Below are 13,792 nucleotides of genomic sequence, written 5' to 3' on the forward strand. Positions count from 1 at the left end.
TCCTAATCACAGGTCAATTCAAAAGACTCACATTATCTTAATGTACTAGTAAATTATATTTCACTACTGGCAAAATTGCCTTCCGGGTCACTTTCCACAGCTCTGTGACCTCCTACCAGTCAACAGTTATGGCTGCTGGCTGAGTAGATGAAAATTCTCTTTGCCTGAGAGATAGAATGTAAGAATATAAAATATGACAACCATAAGATACATATGTAAACTTATCCAGAGAAAAAGTCTGCTCCCAATCTTCCATCTTCAAAGGGAGAAATATAGAATCAGCAAGGTCAAGTAATATGTCCCCCCAAAACAAAGCAAATTAGTAGTAGGTCTCTTCTCTCTGTTCAGTACTTTCAGCTACGCACATTTAAGAATAGCTCATCACAAAAGCAGGTTAGCATTTAGAAGCAATGTGCAATCCCAGCACTCAGGAGGTAGAGGCAGGAGAGCCAGAATTTCTCAGACCCTGAATACACAGTGAGTTAGAGGCTAGCCTGAGCTGTGAGCTTGAAGAAGAAGAAGAGCCAGGTGTGGTGGCGCACGCCTTTAATCCCAGCACTTGGAAAGCAGAGGTAGGAGGATTGCCCAGAGTTTGAGGCCACCCTGAGACTACATAGTGAACTCCAGGTCAGCCTGAGCTAGAGTGAGACCTCACCTCAAAACAACAACAAAAAAAAAAAAAAAAAAAAAAAAAAAAGGAGGAAAGGAAGAGAGGGGAGAAGATAGAGAAGAGAAAGAAAGGAAAGGGTAGAGAGGGGAAGGGAATAAAGAAAGGGAGGGAGGAAGGGAAGGAGGAAAGGGAAGGGAAGAGAAAAAGAAAATACACAATACAATTTGAGGCTAGGAAGATGGCTCAGTGGTTAAAGGCACATTTGCAAAGCCTGATGGCCAGGATTCAATTCCCAAGCCATCCCATAAACCAGACCCCCAAAAAGTTTTCTTTCTTTTTTTTTTAAAGGAACAAAAACCAAAAAAAAAAAAAAAAAAAGGGAACAAAATTCCAAAAAGCTTATATGAGAAAAGTAGAAAACAAATAAGATGGGTCTTGTTAAAAGTAACCGGTTGTGGTTGTAATAGTAACCACCAGCAAGACGAGGTAGCTGTTTACATGGCCCGGCCCAGCTAAAACATAGGTTCTCAGCTTCCCCAACGGGAAGAGGGCACTACCATCTCCTAGGGCGCCAGGCTCCATGCTTGGCATATTACATGCCTTATTTCATCCTGAAAATGAGTGAATGAAGGACACAGAAGGTAAGAACGTGAAAGGGTTGTCCCAAGACACTGAAGCATATAATCTGGATGCAGGTTTTGTCTGGCTACCAAACCATTCTTTTCCTTCTCTTAAACCATGACTGTCCCTCCGAAAGCATTTGATTGATTCAGCATACGCCTCTTGTAAATAGTTCATTCTAGTCTTCAAAGTTAGACTTCCTCAAACCAGCAAATCACGGTTGTAAGAAACCTTCACGAAGGAAAAGGAAAGAAACGCTCTCAATGCTTCCAAAGTTGTCAATAAAAAGTTATTTTCTTTGGGGGGGCGGCAGCTGGGGTTCGAGGCGATCCTCCTACCTCTGCCTCCCGAGTGCTGGGATAAAGGCATGCGCCACCGCTCCTGGTTGTTTTTTTCTCTTTTTTTTTTAAATGACGGGCGCTTTACGTAGGGGGATCGCTGTGAGTTCGAGGCCAGTCCGAAACTATATAGTGAATTCCAGGTCAGCCTGGGCCAGAGACCCTATCTCGGCGGGCGGGGGCGGGGGGAGAGCGGTAGTATTTTTCTTCAAGGTACTGCGAAGACTTCCTCTAAAACAGTATTAAGGGGGTATGTATGAAGGGGACTAGGATTTTTCGTTGTTTCTATTCGGGTCTGCAACATCTTGGAAAACAGACCTAGAAAAGCACGCTCGGAGGGGAGCGGAGGCTGAGAGGCAGGAGCATCCCACATCCAGCACGCTCCGTTGTCACACGTCGCCCAGGGTGAGGGACAAGACAAGCCAGACAGACAGACAGACAGACAGACAGACAGGGACCCCTAGAATCCAACCGAAGGACCCCCTACCCCAGGCCCGCGAACGAGCATCCCGTGGGAAGGAAGAAGCCCCTCGGCGGCCGGGGGCGGGGAGGACGGCAGCGCCCCTGCAGCGCGGGGCCCGGCGGCGGGAAAAGTTGTGCGGAAGCCCCCGGGCCAGGATGACATCTCCGCGGGCTGCGGCGGGCACTCCCCCAGCGAGGACGACGACCTCTACCAAGCCCCCGCTCCCCACCACGACCCCCGGCTCACCTCGCGCCGCCGCCACCAGCTGGACCACGAGGAGCAGGCGGAGCCCCGAGCCCCGCGCCACCATGTCGCCCGGAGCGCAGCGCCGGCCCGGAGCCCGCGGGACAAAGCGCCCGCAGGCAGCTCGGCTCGGCTTCTCCGAGAAGCCCGCGGCGATTGGCCCCGCCCTCCTCCCCACGGCCCCGCCCACTTCCCCACGGCCCCGCCCTGGGACTGCCCCGCCCCTTTATCCCCGTCCCTGGCTCCGCCCCTTCCCTCTCCCTCTCCCCCTCCCATCCCTTCCACTTGGCCCCCTCTGGGCTCCCTGGCTCAGCCTCCAGGCTTGAATTCTGACAGGTACAATCTTTTTTTTTTTTTTCTCAATTTTTATTAACATTTTCCATGATTATAAAAAGTATCCCATGGTAATACCCTCCCGCCCCACTTTCCCCTTTGAAATTCCATTCTCCATCATATCCCCTCCCCATCTCAACCAGTCTCTCTTCTATTTTGATGTCATGATCTTTCCTCCTCTTATGATGGTCTTGTGTAGATAGTGTCAGGCACTGTGAGGTCATGGATATCCAGGCCATTTTATGTCTGGAGGGAGCACGTTGTAAGAAGTCCTACCCTTCCTTTGGCTCCTACATGCTTTCCACTACCTCTTCCGCATTAGACCCTGAGCCTTGGAAGGTGCGATCGAGATGTTACTCAGTACTCCAGTCACTTCTTTCCAGAACTATGATGCCTTCTGAGTCATCCCAAAGTCACTGCCATCTGAAAAGAGAAAATTCTCTACCAAAAGTGAGAGTAGCGTTAATGTAAGGGTATGGATATTAAGAGAAGTGCTTACTGGGCAGTTTGGTAAGCATAGTATATACATTTTTCCATACATCAGCAGATGTTACACCCCTAGGGCTCATGACTACCCCTGTTTTCAGTATCAGGGAGGTGTTTCCCCCCCCATGGAGCGGGCCTCCAGTCCAATTGGAGGGCAGTTGGTTTCCACCATGACAGATGTGCCACTATTGCACCCGGTTGACTCATTTGGCCTGGCTGGCCAATTATAAGGCTTGCAGTATCCACTGTTGAGTATCTTCACTGGTGATTTCTCTTTCTCCCATCGAACTGCATGTAGAATGGCTTCTTCCAGCTTTCTGTCAGCTGGTCTACATGGAGGAGGTTATCAGCTCAGTTCCAGCAGGATTTCTCAGTGGCCTTGCAGCCCAAGTATGTGGAGTCTTCAGCAATAGGGTCTTACCATCTATTCCTGGTGGGAAGCCAAGAGCCTCAGCAATGGCCTATAATGTTTTGGGGGCATCGGGGACCTCTCTGGCCAACAACTACCCCCCCTTTTTTTGCCTGCCTCTTGTTTTGTTTTTGTTTGTTTGGTTGTGTTTTTCGAGGTAGGGTCTCACTCTAGCCCAAGATGGCCTGGAATTCACTATGTAGTCTCAGGGTGTCCTCAAACTCACAGTGATCTTCCTACCTCTGCCTCCCGAGTACTGGGATTAAAGTTAAAGGCGTACACCACCACACCTTTGTTTTTGAGACAGAGTCTCACTAGAAAGCAGGTTTGCCCCAAACTCATGGCAATCCTCCTGCCTCGGCCCCTGTAGTGCTGGGAATACCAGCATGGGCCACCATACCTGGCTACCTACCTGCATCTTGCTGCTGTAATAGGCACCAAGTCGACCCCATTGGGAGACCTATATTCTGGGCCCTCAAAGCCACCCTGGGACAAATCACCCTTCCTCTGTGGGCTTATTTTCTCTTCCTTGAAATGAGGGGGACAGCTAAAGAACTTAAAGGACAGCTGTGACTTCAGCTCTGACGCTCATCCAAGCCATCCGTGGAAATGATTCGCAATTACTTCAAGCGTGGGCCGTGTCCTCCGAGTTGCCATCCATTAGCATTTGTGCCTTTGTTTGTGCTGCGGCTCATATCCCTCTAGACCCGCTACTGTGTCCATTTCCCTCTGTTCATAATTGATTAGAAAGCTTCATTTGGTTGATGAGACTCAGGCAAGTTATCTTTAAACTTCAGTGGCAGAGTATGCCTCTGAGTTTTCACGGGAAAGTTATGGAGTTGACACCTTTAAGATTCATTATGAGCAGAAATTTCACTGCAAGTCGTCAGACTGCCTAAATCTGTTAAAACTAGAACCTGCTTGCTAAGAATCCCAACAGAAAAATCCACTTAAGACTTTTTTTTCCCCTAGATCTAAGTATAACCAGGAAAATGGAAACAAAATCCAATGAAGCTGATCTTTTTGCACAGGTCAATAAAGGAACCGCAGAAAAAGGGCGCACAACAAGGGCCAGTCGTTAGTTACACTTCTGCAATCCTTAATGACCCTTCACTCAAATTTGTACTTTGCCTGAAGAATTTGTGGGGCTTACCCACACTTGATGCAACCCATCCTACCCAGTGTCTGGATGAATGCAAAGTGTTATTCTACATTTATAGCTAAGGGATTTAAGAGAGAGAGGGGTTGAATAACTGCTGAAGGTCACAGTACCTGTCAGTGCAAAACTAGAATTAAATGGTTGCCCATTGGGCCACAAGCAAGCATAGTTGGAACTCCTAGACCTCCCCAGAGTTAAGTAAATAATTATGAGAAGACAGCTACCTGCATAATCTATGCAAAACACTTGCCATTTTTTTTATATTTATATTTATATTTATTTATTTATTTGATAGAGAAAGAGGGGGGAGAGAGAATGGGCACACCAGGGCCTCCAGCCACTGCAGACAAACTCCAGATGCGTGCCGCCCCCTTGTACATCTGGCTTACGTGGGTCCTGGGGAATCGAACCTGGGTCCTTTGACTTTGCAGGCAAACGCCTTAACCACTAAGCCATCCCTCCAGCCCACCACTTGCCTTTTTTTTTTATTTATTTATTTGAGAGCGACAGACACAGAGAGAAAGACAGATAGAGGGAGAGAGAGAGAGAATGGGCGCTCCAGGGCTTCCAGCTTCTGCGAACGAACTCCAGACGTGTGCGCCCCCTTGTGCATCTGGCTAACGTGGGACCTGGGGAACCGAGCCTCGAACCGGGGTCCTTAGGCTTCACAGACAAGTGCTTAACCGCTAAGCCATCTCTCCAGCCCACTTGCCATTTTTTTTTTTTAATTTTTATGTATTTATTTGAGAGTGACAGACAGAGAGACAGACAGATAGAGGGAGAGAGAGAGAATGGGCGCGGCAGGGCTTCCAGCCTCTACAAACAAACTCCAGACGCGTGCGCCCCCTTGTGCATCTGGCTAACGTGGGACCTGGGGAACCGAGCCTCGAACCGGGGTCCTTAGGCTTCACAGGCAAGCGCTTAACCGCTAAGCCATCTCTCCAGCCCCCACTTGCCATTTTTTAAGTGAAGGGCTTGTAATGTATTAGACATTTTAAAACTCAAACAACTATTTCTAGACTATGATATACACATCTTGGCTTTCCCCACTCTGAAATGACACGCTAGTGTTATGGTTGCGCCTGACTGTTAACTGGTATGTTCACGCTGCTGGGAGACGCTGGCTGGTCAAGTAACAATGGCCACTGCTGCTGTGGTACAGCTGCCACCGAAGTCCTCCTAAAATAGCATCTGTCCACCAAATCCTGAGACCTAGCCAAAGGGAATATCAGCCTTGTTTTTGTTTGTTTGTCCAAGAGTCTTGCTCCATAGACCAAGCTGGCCTCAAGCTCGACCCTTGTGCCTCTGCCTCTCAAGTGCTGGGGCTTGTTGCTGTGCTGTTGTAATATTAACAATATACCTGTATCCAGGACATATTTTTCTTTGAAACAAAATTTTTTTTTTTCATATCTGGGTATGAACCCAATGCCCCATGCATGCTAGTTAGAGCTATGCCACTGAACCACAGTTCTACACTGCCGGCCCAAAGCTGAACCCCTGCAATTTGCTCTGATCTCTCCCCAGATTGTGTGTTGCTGTTTTTTTCTAATTAATTTATTTATTTAAGATGGAGAAATACGAATGGCATATAAGCATCTAAAAAAATGTTCCACGTCACTAGCCATCAGGGTAATGCAGATTAAAACTACATTGAGATTCCATCTCACTCCTGTCAGATTGGCCACCATCATGAAAACAAATGATCATAAATGTTGGCGGGGATGTGGAAAAAGAGGAACCCTTCTACACTGCTGGTGGGAATGCAATCTGGTCCAGCCATTGTGAATCAGTGTGGAGGTTCCTAAAACAGCTAAAGATTGATCTACCATATGACCCAGCTATAGCACTCCTAGGCATATATCCTAAGGAATCATCTCATTTCCTTAGAAGTACATGCTCAACCATGTTCATTGCTGCTCAATTTATAATAGCTGGGAAATGGAACCAACCTAGATGTCCCTCAACTGATGAGTGGATAATGAAGATGTGGCACATTTATACAATGGAGTTCTACTCAGCGGTAAAGGAAAATGAAGTTATGAAATTTGCAGGAAAATGGATGGACCTGGAAAGTATTATACTAAGTGAGGTAACCCAGGCCCAGAAAGCCAAGCACCACATGTTCTCTCTCATATGTGGATCCTAGCTACAGATGACTGGGCTTCTGTGTGAGAATGAAAATACTCAGTAGCAGAGGCCAGTAAGTTAAAAAGGAGACATAAAGCCGGGCGTGGTGGCGCACGCCTTTAATCCCAGCACTCGGGAGGCAGAGGTAGGAGGATCGCCATGAGTTCAAGGCCACCCTGAGACTACATAGTGAATTCCAGGTCAGCCTGGGCTAGAGTGAGACCCTACCTCGAAAAACCAAAAAAAATAAAAAAATAAAAAAAAAAAAGGAGACATAAAGGGAAGAGAAAGGAAGGGAGGAGGGTACTTAATAGGTTGATATTGTATATATATAAGTACAATGATTGTGATGGGGAGGTAATATGATGGAGAATGGAATTTCAAAGGGGAAAGTGGGGGGGAGGGAGGGAATTACCATGGGATTTTTTTTATAATCATGGAAAATGCTAATAAAAATTTAAAAAATAATAATAAAAAGCAACAACAACAAAAAAAAGATGGAGACAAAGAGGCAGACAGAAACAGAGAGAGAGAGAGCACACACGTATGGGTTGACCAGAGCCTCCTGTCACTGCAACTGAGCTCCAGATGCCTGCAGCCACTTTATGCATGCAGGTACCGGGGGACTTGAACCCAGGCCATCAAGCTTTGCAAGCAAGTGCCTTAAACTGCTGAGCCATCTCCCCAGAACCCACCCCTTTCTCCGAGGCAGGGTCTCACTCTGGCCCAGGCTGACCTGGAACTTAGTCTCATGTCGATCCTCCTCCCACTGCCTCCCGAGGGCTGGTTAAAGGCGCATGTCACCACGCCCAGCAACTGTATTCCGCAGTCACCTTTTCCTCTCTTCATTCAGTCTTGTCCGGCTCTCCTCCCTTCCTGTAGCATGTGCGTGGGGTGCGTGCACGCTCATGGGTGTGAGCGTGGGCGTACATGTGCATGTGGACGTCAGAGGACACCCCGGTGTCAGTCCTCACCTTGTGCCTTGTTTGAGGCGGGGTCCCTCATTGCTCACCACTGTGAATGACAGCCTAGTGAGTGCCTCAGAGTCTCCTGTCTCTGCCTCCCTTCTCACCCTAAGCCTGCTTGGGTGACACTGACATTAGCATCTGATTTTACTTGGGTTCTGGGGACACCAACTCAGGTATTCATGGTTGTGCAGCAAGACTATCCACTGAGTCACCTCCCCAGCCCCATTACCTCCTTTCTGAATATCTAAACACACCTTTCTTCAAGACTCTGCAAAATGTCACTTGCCGCCGGGTGTGGTGGCACACGCCTTTAATCCCAGCACTTGGGAAGCAGAGGTAGAAGGATTGCTGTGAATTCGAGGCCACCCTGAGACTACATAGTGAATTCCAGGTCAGCCTGGGCTAGAATGAGACCCCTGCCTCAAAATACCAAAAAGAAAAAAACTGTCACTTGCCCTTTTTTTTTTTGACAATTTATAAACAATATTCCATGGTAATTCTCTCCCTCCCCCCACTTTCCCTTTGAAACTCCACTCTCCATCATATCCTATTCCCGTCCCCTCTCAGTCTCTCTCTCTCCCTCTCTCTATCTGCGCCTCTCTCTCTCTCTCTCTCTCTCTCTCTCTCTCTCTCTCTTTGGTTTTTCGAGGTAGGGTCTCACTCTAGCTCAGGCTGACCTGGAATTCACTATGTAGTCTCAGGGTGACCTTGAACTCATGGCGATCCTCCTACCTCTGCCTCCCAAATTCTGGGATTAAAGTCATGCGCCACCACACCCAGCTTTCAAAATCTCTCTTTTATTTTGATGTCATGATCTTTTCCTCCTGTTATGATGGTCTTGTGTAGGTAGTGTCAGGCATTGTGAGGATATGGATATCCAGGCCATTTTGTATCTGGAGGAGCATACTGTAAGGAGTCCTACCCTTCCTTTGGCTCTTACATTCTTTCTGCCACCTCTTCTACAATGGACCCTGAGCCTTGGAAGGTGTGATCGAGATATTGCAGTGCTGAGCACTCCTCCTATATCTTCTCTGTACCATCATGCCTTCTGAGTCATCCCAAAGTTACTACCATCTGAAAAGAGAAGATTCTCTAACCAAAAGTGAGAGTAACATTAATATATGGGTATGAACATTAAGAGAAGTGCTTACTGGGCAGTTTGATGAGCATAGTATATACATTTAGCCAGACAGCAGCAGACGTTACACCCCTAGGGCTCATGACTGCCCCTGTTGTAGGTTTTCAGTATCAGGGATGTATTCCCTCCCATGGAACAGGCCTCTAGTCAAATGAGAAGGTGGTTGTTCCCCCATAACAGACGTGCCACTATTGCATCCATTAGCTCATTTGGCCTGGCTGGCCAAATATAAGGCTTGCAGTGTCCACTGTTGAGTATCTTCACAGGTGATTTCTCTCTCTTCCATAGGGCTGCATGCAGAGTGCCTTTTTCCAGCTTTCTGTCAGCTGGTCTACATGGAGGAGGTAATCAGCTCATCTCAATGACCTTGCAGCCCAAGTATATGGAGTCTTCAGCAATAGGGTCTTACCATCTATTCTTGGTGGGAACCCAAGCCACCCTTTAAAATATAAATATATATTATTTATTTATTTGAGAGAGAGAGAGCACATCAGAGCACCCAGCCACTGTAAAGGAACTCCAGACACATGTGCCCCCTTCTGCATCTGGCTTAAGTGGGTCTTGGAGAGTTGAACTGGGCTTCTTTGGCTTTGCAGGCAAACATCTTAATGGCTAAACCATCTCTCAAGCTCCATTTTTTGTTTGTTTTTTGAGGTAAGGTCTCTAGGTCAGGCTGCCCTGGAATTCACTATATAGTCTCAAAGGTGGCCTCGAACTCCTGAACTCTCAGCAATCCTTCTACCTCTGCCTCCCAAGTGCTGGGATTAAAGGCATGTGCCACCATGCCCAGCTTCACTTGTAATTTTTTTTCCAGTTATTTTTATTTTTTAAATTTTCAATTTTTTTTGATTTTCAGGGTAAGGTCTCACTCTTGCCTAAGGTGACCTGGACTTGGAATTCACTATGTAGTCTCAGGGTGGCCTTGAACTCACAGAGATCCTCCTACCTCTGCCTCCCGAGTGCTGGGATTAAAGGTGTGCGTTACCATGCCTGGCATCAATTCTACTTTCTATGGCCAAATGGTGACAGGTGAGGGGACATTTTCAAAGTGAATAAAACATAGACTCTACACCAAAGAAGTCAGTATTGATTAGCAGACAAGATATATGAAGAACTGGACAAAAGCCAGACGTGGTAGCGCACACCTTTAATCCCAGCACTTGGGAGGCAGAGGTAGGAGGATCACCACGAGTTCAAGGCCACCCTGAGACTACATAGTGAGTTCCAGGTCAGCTCAGGCTAAAAGGAGACCCTATACCCCCCAAAAAACAAACAAACAAAAAAGTCAAATTGAATAACATTAATAGCAACCCTGCTAAGTAATGGGAAATGTAATAAATTAAGTATTTAAAATAAATATTAGCTCATTTAATCTCAAGCAATTCTTCTAAAGAGGCATGTTTATTGCCCTTGTTTTGTTTTGTCTCACTCCTCATTCCCTTTGTATGCTCCTTTCCTTTCATCTAGGCTGTTTTCAGGATTTCCATAGGCTCAACATGGAGCCCAGGGTCTTGTCCCAGTATATTTCCTCTCTCATTGATTGTGGGTGTTTGAATATATGGGCCCCAAAGACTCAGGTGTTTTAGTAAAGCTTGTAACTTGGATCACTAGCCACCTGGGTGGAGGAAATGTCACTGGGGGTGGATCTGAACTCCAGCCCAAAGCTATAAGGAAACAGTGTGAGCTCTGCTTGGGTTCTGCTTGTTGCCAGTTGGTGTTTGTTGCTTTGGTGTTGGTTGATTCTGTCTGCTTGATGTGTGGAAACCGTTCCTTCTTCCATCAGTAGAACTTCCCCTTGAATCTGCAAGCTTGACTTAAGCCCCTGCTCCCTTACACTGGGTCGCGTTTGGATGTTCATCCCAGCAACATGCAGCTATCTATAGCAGTGATCTTATCTGTTTTCCTGCTTAGATGCTATCCATATGCTGGCTGGTGTGGCACACCTGTAATCTCTTTTTTTTTTTTTTTTTTTTTTGGTTTTTCAAGGTAGGGTCTCACTCTGGTGTCCAGGCTGACCTGGAATTCACTATGTAGTCTCAGGGTGGCCTTGAACTCATGGCGATCCTCCTACCTCTGCCTCCCAAGTGATGGGATTAAAGGCGTGCGCCACCACACCCAGCTCTGTAATCTCTTTTTAATATTTTATTTATTGGAGAGAGAAAAAGGAGACAGATAGAATGGGTACTCCAGGCCTCTAGCCACTACAAACAAACTCCAGGCGCATGCGCCAACTTACACATCTGGCTCATGTGGGTCTTGGAGAGTCAAACCTGGGTCCTTAGGCTTTGCAGGCAAGTGCTTCACAGCTAAGTCATCTCCCTAGCCCACACCTGTACTCCCAACACTCTGGAGTGTAGGCAAGATGTGATGGTTAATTTCTGGTTGTCAATTTGAGAGGATTTTGAATCACCATGGAAACAACCCTCTTGATTTGTCTGTTAAGAGCTTTGCAGATGGGATTAACTGAGGTGGGAAGACCCATGCTAATTGTGGGCAGCACTCCATGGCAGGGATCTCGGACTGTATGACAAGGAGAAAGCTAACTGAGCACCAGCCTTCATCACGCTGCTCTGCTCCCTCCCTGCTGATGTGATGGTGTGACACTGGCTTCCTGCTCCTGCCACGCTTCCCCCACCATGATGCACACCACCTTCTGGAACTATTAACTGAAATCAACTCTTTCATTCCCTGAGTTGCTTCTGGTCAGATATTATATTTCAGCAATGAGAAAGTGGCATATACAAGGATCATGAGTTCTATACCAGCCCAGGTTACATAGGGAGCCTCTATCTCAGAAAAAAGGAAGAAAGAAATGAATATCATTCATATACTGACAACGAGCAGATTCCTATTCAGATGTTGGTCTCACTTCTAAGCTCCAGTATGTCTGATAGTGAACTTGAAATCATTAACACTTAAATATCATTTAATATATACTTACCTGGCAGGGGAGATACCATGATCACGAAGGTGGTTTTCCCAGGGCGAGGCTTATCCATTGCACTCCGGATGTGCTGACCCCTGCGATTTCCCCAAATGCGGGAAACTCGACTGCATAATTTGTGGTAGTGGGGGACTGCGTTCGCGCTCTCCCCTGAAAAGAAAAAAAATATATATATCACTTAATATGTCTCAAAACATTCTATTCTGTAAACTTCCCCATCTCAGTCAAAAATTTCTCTATGTACCAGTTGTGGTGGCGCACACCTTTAATCCCAGCACTGGGGAGGCAGAGGTAGTAGGATTGCTGTGAGTTTGAGGCCACCCTGAGAATACAGAGTGAATTCCAGGTCAACCTGGGCTAGAGTGAGACCCTACCTCAAAAAGAAAAAAATTCTTCTAAGCTGGGTATGGTGGTGCACACCTTTGATCCCAGCACCTGGGAGGCAGAGGTAAGAGGATCACTGTGAGTTTGAGGCCACCCTGAGATGACAAAGTGAATTCCATAATAGCTTGGGCTAGAGGAAGACCCTATCTCAAAAAAATTTTTTTCTCTATCCAAGCCAGGTGTGGTGGAGCATGCATTTAATCCCAGCACTTGGGAGGCAGAGGTAAGAAGATGTCTGTGGGTTCGAGGCCAGTCTGGGACTACAGAGTAAGTTCCAGGTTAGCCTGGGTTACAGTGAGACCCTAGCTCAAAAAAAAAAAAAAAAAAAAAAACCAAGTTTCTCTATCTAATAGTTACTCAAAATCCTCGAAGTTATTCTTGGTCTGTTCCTCACCCAGAAAGTCACACTCAACTTCAAGTGCAACACCTGCCATGTCATCCTTGTTCACTCCTCCTCCTCTCTTCCAGCGCGCCTCCAGCTTAGACTCTGCCCCAGCCTCTCTGCTGGGTAACTTTTCCTACACATTCTGCAGATGATTGCAGCAGGGACATTTTAGAAACCAAGCCCCAAGTTCTTGTCATGACTTTGGAGAAGCCCTGCCACCCTCACTAACTTGGTATCACCACCCTCCCCTGGTTAAGTCCCCAGAAGCACCATGACCAGTCCTACCCAGGGGTCTTCATACATGCCCTGACCTCCCCTGGACCTGCCTTCCCATACTCCTGTCCCCTGCTTCATCTAAATCCCGTTCCTGCTTCAACCCGGGGTGTCTTCAACCCTGGGTGTAGGTGGATTTTCTCCTGTTACATTCTGTTTGCAGAACACTCCGTGACTCTGCTGACACTATGAGAGAGAGAATGGGGTGCCAGGGCCTCCAGCCACTGCAAATGAACTCCAGACGCGTGCACCCCCTTGTGCATCTGGCTAACGTGGGTCCTGAGAAATCGAACCAGAGTCCTTTGGCTTTGCAAGCACACGCCTTAACTGCTAAGCCATCCCTCTAGCCCATTCCCCACCCCCACCCCTTTTTTTTTTTGCACAGCAGAAATAGCCAGGAGTCCCCTGGTTCTGTTGACTCGCTCCAGTCTCAGCTCAATTCCTCAGCACCCATCATTCAGGACATGGAAACAGGTTCAACTGGTGTCAATAGGTGATGACGCCAACATCTGGGCTTACTTGGTACCTCTTGAGAGAAATTGGGTCTTTTATTTCCTCGGGCTTTCACCCCATCATGATCCCTGCTCCCTTCCTTCAGTACTGTGTGAGTCAGCTCACCATTGTTGACAAAAATACCAGAGTGAATCGCCTTGAGAGGAAAGGTTGCTTGAGCTCACGGCTTCCACAGGCTTCTATCCGTGGTTGCTTTGGGTCGCACAGTGCATCACGGAGGGAGGACTTGGCAGAACAAAGCTGCTCACCTCATGGTGGCCCAGAAGCAAACAGAGAGGAAGGAACCAGGATAGCAATATTGCCTTTAGTTGAACACCCTCAGTGACCCAATTTCCTTTAATTAGGCCCCACCTCTTAAAATTTCCACACCTAGGCTGGAGAACTGGTGTAGCATTTAA

General features: G+C 47.2%; 1 protein-coding gene and 1 non-coding gene across 2 annotated transcripts in view; one reads left to right on the top strand and one right to left on the bottom strand.

Annotated features, from left to right (window-relative positions):
- Chrna5 (cholinergic receptor nicotinic alpha 5 subunit) overlaps window positions 1-2,313 on the bottom strand; it is a 41,930-nt gene extending 39,617 nt beyond the window's left edge. Inside the window, exon 1 of the mRNA XM_045160890.1 lies at window positions 2,279-2,313. The gene's annotated coding sequence lies outside the window, so the exon portion shown is untranslated. The remainder of the gene's footprint in view (window positions 1-2,278) is intronic.
- A 9,515-nt stretch (window positions 2,314-11,828) lies between these two features.
- LOC123464298 lies at window positions 11,829-11,992 on the top strand. Its single transcript, XR_006639525.1, has one exon. It is a non-coding gene; the product is annotated as a U1 spliceosomal RNA (small nuclear RNA).
- The last annotated feature ends 1,800 nt before the right edge of the window (window positions 11,993-13,792 follow it).

Source organism: Jaculus jaculus, chromosome 10 (genome assembly GCF_020740685.1).
Source record: "Jaculus jaculus isolate mJacJac1 chromosome 10, mJacJac1.mat.Y.cur, whole genome shotgun sequence".
NCBI lineage: Eukaryota > Metazoa > Chordata > Mammalia > Rodentia > Dipodidae > Jaculus > Jaculus jaculus.